At 36.3% G+C, this 13,090-nt stretch overlaps 1 protein-coding gene across 4 annotated transcripts in view; it reads right to left on the bottom strand.

The window, feature by feature from the left end:
* RGS6 (regulator of G protein signaling 6) overlaps positions 1-13,090 on the bottom strand; it is a 592,928-nt gene that overhangs the window by 506,818 nt on the left and 73,020 nt on the right. The window lies entirely within an intron of this gene.

Genomic DNA, 13,090 nt, shown 5'->3' with positions numbered 1-13,090 from the left:
CGCTCTGGTGGAAAAGATCTGTAAGTCAAATTGCTGATCTCTGAGGACATTTTAGCTGAGTGCATTTCACTAAGAGACACCACCTTTGATTTTTGAAATCTTACAAGACTTTCATTCACATCCTTGGCTTTTTGTTTGGGACTTGTTTTCCTAAAAGTACCCTCTCAAGCAAATTTGATCTTTGCTCAGAAACAATTTTTTAATTCAGTATCCTGGACCATCTGGAGAGGTTAGAAATCATCAAAACAGCAAGTCCCTTTTGTTTAATAGTTCTGCCCTCAGAGTATCTCACTTCATACAATTTTATTATAAGCAACAGGAAATAGAGACACTTTTAGCACTTGCTTTAAAATCCCCTCAACAGTATTGAGGGGATTAGGCTCATTAGATACATTCTCTACTTCGAAGGATTGCAGGCAACTGTTATTGCTAAACTTGCTGCCACATAACAAAGACTTGAACTTTTCCAGTTCTAATGTGAGTTTACTTTAAGGTTTTACTGGAAGACTATTCAAAGCATCCAAGGCAACTTGTATTAGCGTGTTTGTGAGAAGCTTTCTAGCTTTTCCTCTGAGTACTGCCTATTTTCAAAGCCTCTTATACATGTTTGATTGCAGATAAGCTCCCCACTATTAATACCAACATTTTATTAGGTGTCCATTGCTGTATGCAGACTATTCCAAGACTTAGCTCTTGAAAGCAACAAGTGTTTATTATTTTCATATAATTTCTGAGGATTAGAAATAGGGAGCAATTCCAATGAGTGGCTTTAGTTCGGGATTTCTCAAGCAGATGGAGAGACTTGTAACATAAGAAGGTTCTACAGCTGAAGGTGACAATACACTTTCAATCACACACCCATTAGTTGCTCGTCAGCCTTGATGACCAGTTGAGGCCACCAAAGAGAGCCTTTCTTCACTAATTACCCTACATCACTACCATTCCATAGATTGGTCCCAAGGAAAGCACCTAAGAAGTAAGCCTGTCTTATATAAACTGATCTTTAAAAAGACATATCATCACTTCAGTCATAATTTATTTGTCAAAGACTGAGCTAACAGGAGGTGAAACTCAATGATGGTCGTTTTGGCCTGTGGCTAACTACTTCCTCCCCAAAGGTCAAATGGGAATGATAATCATCTACAACCATTTGCAATAAAATTTAATTAACATGCTATAAAAATCATAGAGAACTCAACACCAAGTTACCAGGGGGCAGGGGTAATCAAGACTGTATGATAGAGAAGTTAATATTTAATTTAAGGCCAATGGAATAAATGTAAGAGATGTATCAGACACATGGAAGAACTGATGCCTGCTGTAAGTTTTTATTGTGTATTTCTCTTTGGCACATTCTATCTGCCTGGTAAATTTGATAACCTGAAAACTTTTCCTAAGAGCAAATATGAAATGATTTACTATCCATATTTAGAAGGATGAAATATGATTTGATAGATTAATCAAAAGCATAAAGGTAGATGATGGATGCAATGCTTGTGAATGCCTCATCTGAAATTCAAGCTTTACTTAAAGCCCCAAAAAAGAGATGAACAAAGTCAAAAATGCACAGCTTTATCATAAATGGGAAAGATGGAATAAATGTCCCTAAATTGGTAAAGCACATAACCATTCAGTCCATAATAATGATTATTTAAATAAGAAGGCTGTGAAATAGATGTAGAGAAAGCAATGCCAACCAAAAGACTCTTCAGAGAAAATAAATGCAGAGCTGCTTAAAGAGTAGCTTGGAAAGTAGGTCAGGCAAGCAGACTAAAATATTAAAAACTACCATTTCATTTCTCATTAGAAGAGTGATACATTTCTCATTACTAGATTGATGCAATCTCATTATGAAAATCTGCAAAGCATAAGCATAAGAAAGAATAAGACTAAACCATGACCCCAAATTCAAGAAATAAACACTGATTAGATTATAAACTATTCCCTTTTGAATTTTAGATTTCATATACATACATATACACATGAGTATATATTATGTATATTTCTAGATATATGAATATGTGTGCAGAATTTGAACTCTGTCCTTTGAAAATAGAATGGCTTTCATGGATATAAAATTAATATATGGGTAAAGATTTTAATTCTCAATATTATTAAGAAATATGAGATGGAAATTAAAATTCACCTGCAATTCTTTTACTCAGGGGAGAAAGTTCTGTTTACTATTAATGTCTAGTATTTTTCTTAAAGGCATTTCTATTACAAATATGATTTTAATATTAAAATAGGTTCGTGCTGTTTTGTTAACCGTTTTTCTCATTTAAAAATACACGGAGGTTCTCTTACACTGTGCATGCAAACATAAATACATTATTTATTATTTTTAATGATTAAGTAGTTTCAAAATAGGTAGGAATCATCATTTATTTAACCAGTACACCATTTTTTGATTTTTTTTATTTAAACCATTGTGATTTACAAAATTATTCATGGTTAGGTTTTAGACATATATTGTTTCAGGACAATTCATACCACCAGTATCAACCTCCCACCACCAATATTCCCAGAGTCCATCCCATCCCATCACCCCTGACCCCAGCTTGCCATCATAACAGTTTGGTTTGGTTGTTAAAGTTTGGGTCTAGAGATTTTATTGCCATTGACTCTGGCTTGGATATTTAGTCTGTCCTTTCTGCCCAGCTGTGCACCTGAGAACCCCTCAGTTCCAGTGTCCCAGCATTTTATGTGTCTTTCTCTTCTCCATTCAATTTCTTTCCTTCTCTTCACTATGTTCTGGGGACCCAGGTGTTCTCAATAGTCCCCATTTACGTCACTGCAATTCTTCATGCAGTTATTCTAATTATCACATATAAATGATATCATCTTGTATTTATCTTTATTCTTATTAACCAGTACACTATTAATGAGTATGTATATATCTCTTAGTTTGCCACCATTTCCAACATGGGTTAGCAAGTACGCATTTATGCACACATCTTTATACATATACATGTTATTTGGACATACCAGGATAAACAAATATGAGAACTGCTATGTCAAAGGCGTTTGCTTTTTTAGAAAATGTTTAAGTTTGTTCCTGTTCCATCATACATGTTTCACTAAGGAACACTTGTATTTAGAGTATAAAAATGATCCAGTCACAGCCTTCATCATGAGTAATATAAACAAAGTATTAATTTTTATTTTCCCAGACACTAAAGGCAAGACAATAAAGAAAATGTACAATACATTGCAATGTTTAGAGACTATTTAATCTTTGTGACATATATGCTAACTTTCTGCCAAATTTTTGCAGAACTGTTCATTGCTTTTGATGTGCAAGGCCCCTCACAGCCACTCATAGTATATCCATTGATGTTTTAAAAATAATCAAGTTCCGAAGTCTTTGCAGCATTACATGAAGAAGAACTTGCAGTTAGTAAATGGTTGAGCCAAGTATTAATTTTTCTGACTGCAAAGTGTCTGAACTTCTCAGTGGTTCATGCTTCACAGAGCTTTCCTGGACTGAAAGGGATAGTTTCTAAACTTGTCCATGAAAAGAAACTGTGGATCTCGAACACTATTGATGCCCACTTTCTATCCTATATTGGTTAAAACAGACATAATAGTTTTTGAGAATGGCCAGATGATTCCAATGGGCGACAGCATCCAGGAACCACAAGAATTTGATCCCTCTGCTTGGAAATCTGTTAACTAAGGTTCCTAAACTGTCAACACAGACCCAATTGCCTTTGGTGAAGAAAGTTATTCAAGCTCATCCTCTTTCCCATGACTATAGCAGCTTTGAACTAGAGAGCATAAATTTACAAAGACTAACTAAGTTAGTCTTGGAGTTTTGTCCAGACTCAGAAAAATGCAATTTTAGAGAGTCCACATAAATCCTCAGGTCCTTTGACTTTAAGACAAATTCATCTCTTTTCACTTAGTTCTGCATCTTCCCTCTTTTTTTAAGTACTAACATGGAGATAATCCTTTTGGATAGTCTTGAACACTAATCTCAGAGGTTTCTACCTGGGTGAACTAACCTGTGACTTCTATAATAAGTAACTTTTCCCAAAAGAGGAATTACAAAAATCTTCCTCAATTTTCAAGGAAAAGCAAATGAAAATGGCAATGAGATATCATCTTACAGCAGTGAGAATGGCCTACATCAAAAAGATTGAGAATATCCAGTATTGTGGGAGATGTGGTTAAAAAGGAACCCTTATTCGTGGCTGTTGGTAGTATCACTTAGTTCATCATCTGTGAAAAACATCACGGATATTTCTCAGTAAATTTTAGAAAAGAGCTACCAGAAGGCCTAGCATTCTATTTCCTGACATCTACTCTCCACCAACATAAAAAAACATTAATTCAAAAAATTATAGATCCTTATCTTCATTTTAGTACTAAGTATAATAGCCATAACATGGAAATGTCCAATAGCAGATGAATAAAGAAGTTGTGATATATAAACATGTGTATATTTACAATGAAATACTATTCAGCTCTACGAAAAGATAAAGTCTTGAGTTTATGGCAGTGTGGATAGAACTTGAGGCTATAATGTTAAGGAAAATTTATCAGAGGAAGAAGAAAAAAAATCTGATATCTCTCATCTATAGTATACTAAGAAACAAAATAAATGGTAGTCAGACTCAAATAATGACAAATTATTGGCCTTGAGTTATAAAACTGAGATTAACAAGTATTGGGTATAGGAAATGATGGGTCCTAGTGAAATAAGGATGGTAGTAGAGAGAGTTGGGCATTTTAATTATGATAAAGAGACAGTAACTTCGTACACCAAAATAATAAACATTAACATTATTATTGTAGTCATGTTATCTAAACAGCAAAAAATAAATAAATAAAATGTAAATCTTCCTCACAGTACATGAATGTAGTACTCAACACATATGCAAAAATCCTGTCAAGTAGAGGTATTGTTTAAGAACCAGAGTTTATGTCTGAAGGGATGATTAAAAAACTTTGAAAATAGGTGTACTGGTCATAAAAAATGTATACCTAATATCTAAATTCTTAAAATGGAAAATTTTTTGTTTCTGTTGTTTTCTGGGGGATATACCATGCTATGCTAAGGGACTACTCCCAGCTCTCTACTCAAGAATAACTCCTGGAAGTACCTGGAGGTTCATATGGGGTGCCAGGAACCAAACTCATGTCAGATGCATACAAGGCAAGTGTCTTTTTTTTTTTTGGTTTTGGGCCACACCCAGCGATGCTCAGGGGTTACTCCTGGCTGTCTGCTTATAAATAGCTCCTGGCAGGCACGGGAGACCATATGGGACACCGGGATTCGAACCAACCACCTTCGGTTCTGGATCGGCTGCTTGCAAGGCAAACACCGCTGTTCTATCTCTCCGGGCCCAAGGCAAGTGTCTTACCTGCTGTGCTAACTCTGCAGTCCCTAAAGTAGAGACTTTTATGATATATATTTCACTGTGATATTAAAAAATTAATAATTAAATATACCAAAGGTCACTAAATTGTATACTTTAAATAGATAGAAGGTTAGTATCTGAATCCTATTTCAGCAAAGCTGTTAAAATCCCTTTTAGTGAAGTATGATGACATTGTGCTCAATGAATGGCAAACAGTAGCTTCACATCTATTAATCAATAAAACAATGAAAGTATTATAAAGCCCTCTTCTAGGGGTTTTCTTTCACTTACTGCCTCCCTAAAATTAAAAAAAAAGTTTTCCTATTGATTTGTACTATACGTACCTTTGGTCAGCAGTAATTCAGAATTTATATGCTGAGTGGTACAGAGAGAAGAATAAGCAATTTCTTGGATCAGTTCCCAGGGTTAATAATATTTAAATACTGCTTGAGAACTAAGATATTGGCACTGTCACGAAATTCAGTTTTGTGGTTGCGCAAGTGTTCGACTAAAGTGAAATGTAGATCACATACAGAAAGCCACCAGGACACTGGATAACTGACCTGTTTCTAGAAGATAAACAAAACATGCTTGTTTCTTAAAAAGAATAATGTACCCAAGGCAGCAATCTCCTCGGAAATGTCAGCATCTCTGAGGACATATGCCAACATCTTCTCTTGAGAGATACATGAAGTCCACCACCACCAACATACCACTAGGATTTATTAAGTACTTCACACCTGCCAACTCCTCCATTGTCATCACCACCAACATTAACTATCTTCATGAAACCCAGAAGTTGACATTTCTTCAAAGATTGGTGGGCCTCTTATCTCAATATCTTTTCTAAACAAAAGACCTCCATTCAATAAAGGCCAAACCTCCAATAAGAGTGACTGCCATTCAAAATCTGTGGTTTCTACTCCTGGCCTTCCACAATCAATTTAATACCAGAAACCAACCTGATGTTCCATACAGCTCACATAATGAAGTGCTTAAATATGAAATAAAACATGGATGTTAAAAAAAGAGCCACCTGAAACACTGTAAAAAATAATCATGAATTTGGAGCTGGAACTATAAACTTCAGCCTTGAGAATGCTGACACAAGCTGTGTGACCCTGAGCTAACTAACAACTCTGACTCTCCATTTCTTGACTTGTAACATAGACTTAATGATGCATGGGCCTACAATCTCACAGATTGTTATGAGAGAAAATGAGATGAATGGGGTCTAAGCATTTCAAATAGCTGAGGTACTGTACAAGTATGATGTAATACTGTACAATGTCTAGTCTAAAGACAAGTTTGGGACCATTTAAATGTAAATGGGTCTGTTTAGATATGAAAATGATGAAGTGAATTCCAATGATGAGAAAACATTCATACCACTTATGTCTTCTTGCCCCCATTTCACTACCCATTAGAAACCAAGCTGATTGTGATATGGAAGCCATGAATAAACAGGTGAAAGAAAATAGAGGTTGGTGTGTGCCCTTAATTTAGACTGATAAAATCATTTTCACTGAAAACTCTAGATTTTGGGCTATTGGGGTGTGTGTGTGTGTGTGTGTGTGCACGCGCGCGCGCGCGCGTGTGTGTGTGTGTGCACGCGCGCGCGCGCGCGCGTGTGTGTGTGTGTGTGTGTGTGTGTGTGTGTGTGTGTGCACGCGTGCGCGCGCTTTGTTTATTATCATAGAAAGCACCAACATAGAATACGGAATTCCTCTTGGGATTGAGTACACCCACATTTTTTTTCCAAAGAAGACCCTGGGGAAATCTAAATTTTTCATCACATCATAGTTGATTTTAAAGGGAATCCACTGAAATAAGACAAGGCCCATCAACATTCTGATATTATATTACACAAATGGGAAATTTCAAAGTCAGAGGTTTTTTCCCTCACTGAATGAACTGAACTTGGAACGGGATTAACACATGTTCCAAATTTAGCCGAGCCACAATGGCTGGAAGCAGTTGCTTAACAACTGCACACCTTTGTGTATTACCTCACAGGTTGCCAGGAGAGGCCACGGCAGAGCCAGAGAGCTTAGTCAAGTCAGACACAAACAATTGACCAAAAATGAACCCTGCTGTTAAAAGAGAACTAAATATGATCCTTCTTTCAAGCTACTTTTTCTTCACGAAGATCTAAGTTTGGGGTAGAGAAGACAAGAAAGGGGGAAAAAGAGATCTTTTCTAACAAGTCAAAGTCATTAGTAGTATTTATGCTATGGAGAATAAATGGGTCTAAAGCAAAAGTTTGGTCTAAACCTCTTCTCTTTCCTTTCAATATCAAGCTCCTCCAGATAATAGTTGACAGTCTTCAGTCTTCGTTTACTCACCAAACAGCTCTTTCAGCAGTCAATGAAACCAGGACTGTTTATTTCAGGTCTTTTTTTTTTTAACTTAAAAAGTATTTAAAAAAAATGCATCACATAGTTGACATAGTTTATCATAATACATTTGTTTCCAATAAGTAAAAGCAAAGTCATTGAAAAACTAGAAAGAAAAATAAAAATAAAATGGGAGAAGAAAGTTGAAAAAGAAAGAAAGAAAGAAAGAAAGAAAGAAAGAAAGAAAGAAAGAAAGAAAGAAAGAAAGAAAGAAAGAAAGAAAGAAAGAAAGAAAGAAAGAAAGAAAGAAGAAAGAAAGAAAGAAAGAAAGAGAGAGAGAGAGAGAGAAAGAAAGAAAGAAAGAAAGAGAAAGAGAGAAAGAAAGAAAGAAAGAAAGAAAGAAAGAAAGAAAGAAAGAAAGAAAGAAAGAAAGAAAGAAAGAAAGAGAGAGAGAGAGAGAGAGAAAGAAAGAAAGAAAGAAAGAAAGAAAGAAAGAAAGAAAGAAAGAAAGAAAGAAAGAAAGAAAGAAAGAAAGAAAGAAAGAAAGAAGAAAGAAAGAAAGAAAGAAAGAAAGAAAGAAAGAAAGAAAGAAAGAAAGAAAGAAAGAAAGAAAGAAAGAAAGAAAGAAAGAAAGAAAGAAAGAAAGAAAGAAAGAAATAGAAAGGAAAGAAAGAAATAGAAAGGAAAGAAAAAAGAAGAGTACAGTGGCAAGCATGTTTATAAAAATTATTGTATCTCCAATGCTCTTGTTAGCTGCCCATTCTATTAATTTGATGTATTCCTATAGGGATGACAACCTCAAACAAACGAAGTTATCCAGAAGAACAAAACATATATACTATATGTGTATATATACACTCATAGTACATATGTACTCAGCTGCCAGGTTTTCTGGAAGAAGGAAGATGGATGGGCGAGCAATGAAGGAGGGTTCCAGAAAGCCCTGGTGATATCAACCCAGGCATATATTTCAGGTCCTTTCTTGGGGCCTGCAATGTTACCTGCCATACTTTATTTCCTCTGGAACTAGTGCCTCCATTTGAATCTTCTTATTTACCATCCATCTGACACTCTGCCTACCCCTCCCACTCTTCTTTCTTAATGCTGACTCTTAGTTTTTCAATATCTAAGCCCCCTGATTTCTGCCCTCCTGGACTCCAGGAAATCCAAGATCTCTGCAAGCATCTAGTACCTGCTTGTTTGTAGCAGCTTCCTCACTTCCAGTTGCCTGCTCCAGAATGCATTCTCTTTCCCTAATGTCCCAATATCCAAGCTAGACATATCTGTTTTCTTACAGAAACAAATACACATGCCTAATTTTCCAAATTCCTTCATCTACTCTGCCCACATTATAAGTTTCTAAGGCCTACAAATGAATCAAGGTGTTCCTTGTATTTACTATTTATACATACTGCTTCCTTTGCATTCTCATGCAAACGCATTGGGATAATGTCCTATGGGGATTCTTATTGGCAATATTTTCTAACTCTAAAAAAAAGTTCCTTACAAGAGATTAATCTTCCTGAAGTAAATGCATGCCACAGTCCTCTAAAAAATAATGGTGCTTCTCCTTTCCAATCCAGAAACCTAATCCTAACATCTCAGATTCTCTGTAATTTAATCATTGTTCTATTAACACACTTGAAGGTCACCAGTTCAGATTAATTTTGGAGCTAGACGTTTCTTGTACCATCTGCAAGGTTCTTTTAAGTCCTACTTCGTACCCACAATCATCTTCACCTGTCAAAGTTACAGCTTTTCTTCAAAACCTTTACAATTACTTCCACAATAAAATTTATCCCGTCAAAAATTTTCTTGTCTTCTGAATCATTTTTCACTATTCTTGAAGCTTTTGTCATGATCTTCGACAATAATGGACGCATTTATCTCCTTGTTTAGATTACAATTCTCTTAAAAGGAGACGCTCAGTCTCACAGTTTGCTGAAAAAAGTACGGATGTGAATCAAAATAATAAGAGCCTATTTTACTTGAAATAGCTAAATAATATGAATAGAAAGGATTATTAGCTTCTTCGTCTTTAAAAAGAATTTATGACAATTATGATGGATTGACTTGCCTAATTCACAGGTGGGCAAATTAAGGACTCTTTGCCAAACCTAGCGTACCACCCACTTTTATTAATAGAATATTAATAGAGCATGGCCATAATCATTCACTTATACCTTTTATGGCTGCTTTTGCCCAGTGGTAAAAATGAATAGCCACAATAAAGACCACATGACCCACTAAGACAAAAATATCTATTATCTAGCCCCTTGGAGGAAAGTTTTTCTCTCTACCTCCATTTTACTCTCCTGATAGATAAAAAGGTAAAATATTTATGTTCCAAATTTCCCTGAAAATAGAGGTGACAGAGTTCCACTAGTAAGATGCACTCATGTGAGGAATGCTAAAATATCAAATACAATGAGGGGACATCTGCTATCTCCTTCTTGACTGCTCACTGCTGTCAAGAAAGGTCATGAAAACCCAGGACTTTTTAACCTATGGCTACATCTTGGTGCCTTTTCTTCAACTTTCCTGGTATGGAGAAGCAGGTGGGGCACAATCATAATGTCTTTTCAATGCCAGCTTCCCAAATGCCAAGTGGCAGCTGCAAATGTATACTCTGACCTTGATTTCACATTGTTCTGGAAATATTTCCTAGAAGCTCACTTTTCCAGTAGTTTTGCAAGCAACTAATTCTCTGCACTAAATCACTTCTTGTTTAAAATTTATAGCCACATTTCTGTGTCTTGCCACGAACTCTGACACAGAGCCAAGTGATAAATATCTAGTTGAGTTACTGAGACATGAAATGACAATATCTGTGAAAGTGCTTTATAAATAGTCATGCTGTTTTCTGTAAGTCATCTCACCTCCAATCTCTGGTGCCCCACCCCTGATTGGGCACTGTGCCTCCTATCCCTGAGATATTAATGATCCCTATAGCACCATAATCAGCTCTTCTCTATCATGCTTCTGAGAAAATAGTCTACATAATGTTATAAATCAAGATTACTTCAATAAAAACATTGTAAGAAAATATTACCTTTTATGTATGGGTTCAATAAATATTTAGATAAGGGAATAATTTGTGGATGTATTTTTAAAATTTTACACAAACTAACTTTTCGGGGCAATGCATATGTATTAAAGTTTCTATTTGATTTTAAAGGTCCATGTGTCTCCTGAATTTTATCTATGAACCTCTAAGTGATGAAACCTTGATCCTTTGTGTTAATGAGTGTCTAAACTTCTATCAAAAGTCAGATTGTTCTCATGAGGGTAAGACTGGTATATGCAACTTCTCATTGAGATTCCTAGGTACAACTCAAATTAACAGTTCTGCACTGCTCCCCTCATTAGCATGTAAGTGAATCATAGCAGCATTCCCAAAACTTGGGCAATACTCAAACATCTTTTATTTTGTATTCATATTATCAGTGGTTTGTAAGGGCCAGTCAGTGAACCAGTACACGGACTAATGGACTAATGCCAATCCACACGTCTAAATGTTTAAAAACCACTGTGCATAGAAAACTTCCTCATTTTACCAATTCTACATCCCTCATCATTCTAGATCTATCCATATCCCCATCAGTCATCTGTACAACCACCACCAGCTTTAGTCCCAACTGCCATAAAAATGATAAAATCAACTTCTCTGTTTCCATTCTGTCCTCTTACATCCATGTCCCATACTGAAAACATGTATATCAAATTCAATCATGGTCTGCCTCTGCTCTACCCTTGAATCACTTCACATTTTTCTCACCATTTCCTTTTTTTTGTGCCTCCACAGATGTGCCTCAAATTAACACACATATGAGCTAACAGTCCCAAGAGCTATAGTCTTTACAGCCCCAATGAGCATAATATGCTCATTATATCTTTTCTTTATCATTTTATGTTCTACTGCCTTGACCTTCTATCACCCATAACCTTTCTCCTCAATACATAGCTATGATTTCCACTAACAAACACCTCATTCTTAAACTGTAAGCTTAGTTATAATTTGTTCCACAAACTTACACGTAAAATTTATATGTTTAATTCCATCAACATATGCATTTACTATATGCTCACCTCTTGACTAGCATTACAGATCAAGCAATAAAAAGATCCTCATAATCCCTGCTCTAACAATACAGAATCCCAGAGGGTCAGTCAGTCAGTAATGGCAAATAGGTTAATCCCTCAGTTTTCCCCAATTCCAACTCTACATTGAGTCAGGATCTTCATTCTAGATTCCAAAATCTATTCCTATAAGCCTCCAACTCCATTACACTACTCATGATTTCTCTGTGTCATCCAATGATAAGAGTATATGCCCTTTACAGGCATAACTGTTTCTTCCTTTCATTTCATTTATTGCTGATGCCTAATACTCTGTCAAGCACACTGAAACTGCTTAATAAATCCCTATTGATTTGTAAAAACTCATTCAATCAATATCAACTAAATGAATAAGCTCTGCTTAGGAGTGATCTCTAAAGGAAAAAAAAAACCTTTAAGGGAGTCACCCCCACAATGAAAATAAATGGGGTGAGGATTCTCACGATTTTCTTGTTCAGGCTTTGCCAAATGCATCAAATCATAGATAACTAACAAGCCTCTAACACCAGGTAGACTACTTATATTTCACATTAAGCATCTATGCCCAGCAACCCTTCTTGCCTCCAGGACAAATACTTGCTTTCTTAACAGTGAACCTAATTAGAGGCAACCCCTGGTGACTCTGGAGGCTGCAGGAAGCCAGCCATCAAGCTGTGCCCTTGGTCACTGGTGCCTAAACAACATAGGAGGCAGGTAAGCACGGGGGACTTCACAGCCAGGAGAGGCCCCAGGAGCTCAGTTGGATGAGATCCCAGGAGCTTTGTTCCACATTCCCTGTAAGGCCAGTCCTAAATCTGTGTGCACAATCTCCTGCCACATTTCTAACTGTGTGTGAAACTGGGAAGAAACCAAGAAAAAAAATGAGGCACAGGTACATCTTTTTAGATGAAAAATTATTTTAAAGTTTGTATAAACAGTGAGATTTTCTCAAAATCTATCACAGTGCAATTGAATGTTTATGGGGCTATTTTCTGTCCTGGTGATGTGCCTTACATCACTTAATTCTCTCAATTCCCCTATGAGTGGATTTCATTATTCTCTCTAGTTACAGATTTATAAATGCAGAAAGTCAAGTGAGATTACAGAGCCTCAGGCTAGTAAGGAATATAGCAAGAGGCAAACCTGAAGCCTGATCCTGAGGCCTATGATCAGGAGCTCTGCACATAAACCTCCATGAGGGAAGGGCAGTGTTCTCATCTCCACTCTGCCAGCATCCCAGACATAATGCTGATGCAGCCAGGTATGTAGTAGCCAACAGAACTGGCAATA

This window comes from Suncus etruscus, chromosome 3, assembly GCF_024139225.1.
Source record: "Suncus etruscus isolate mSunEtr1 chromosome 3, mSunEtr1.pri.cur, whole genome shotgun sequence".
Lineage (NCBI taxonomy): Eukaryota > Metazoa > Chordata > Mammalia > Eulipotyphla > Soricidae > Suncus > Suncus etruscus.
This window is presented reverse-complemented; position numbering and strand designations above follow the sequence as displayed.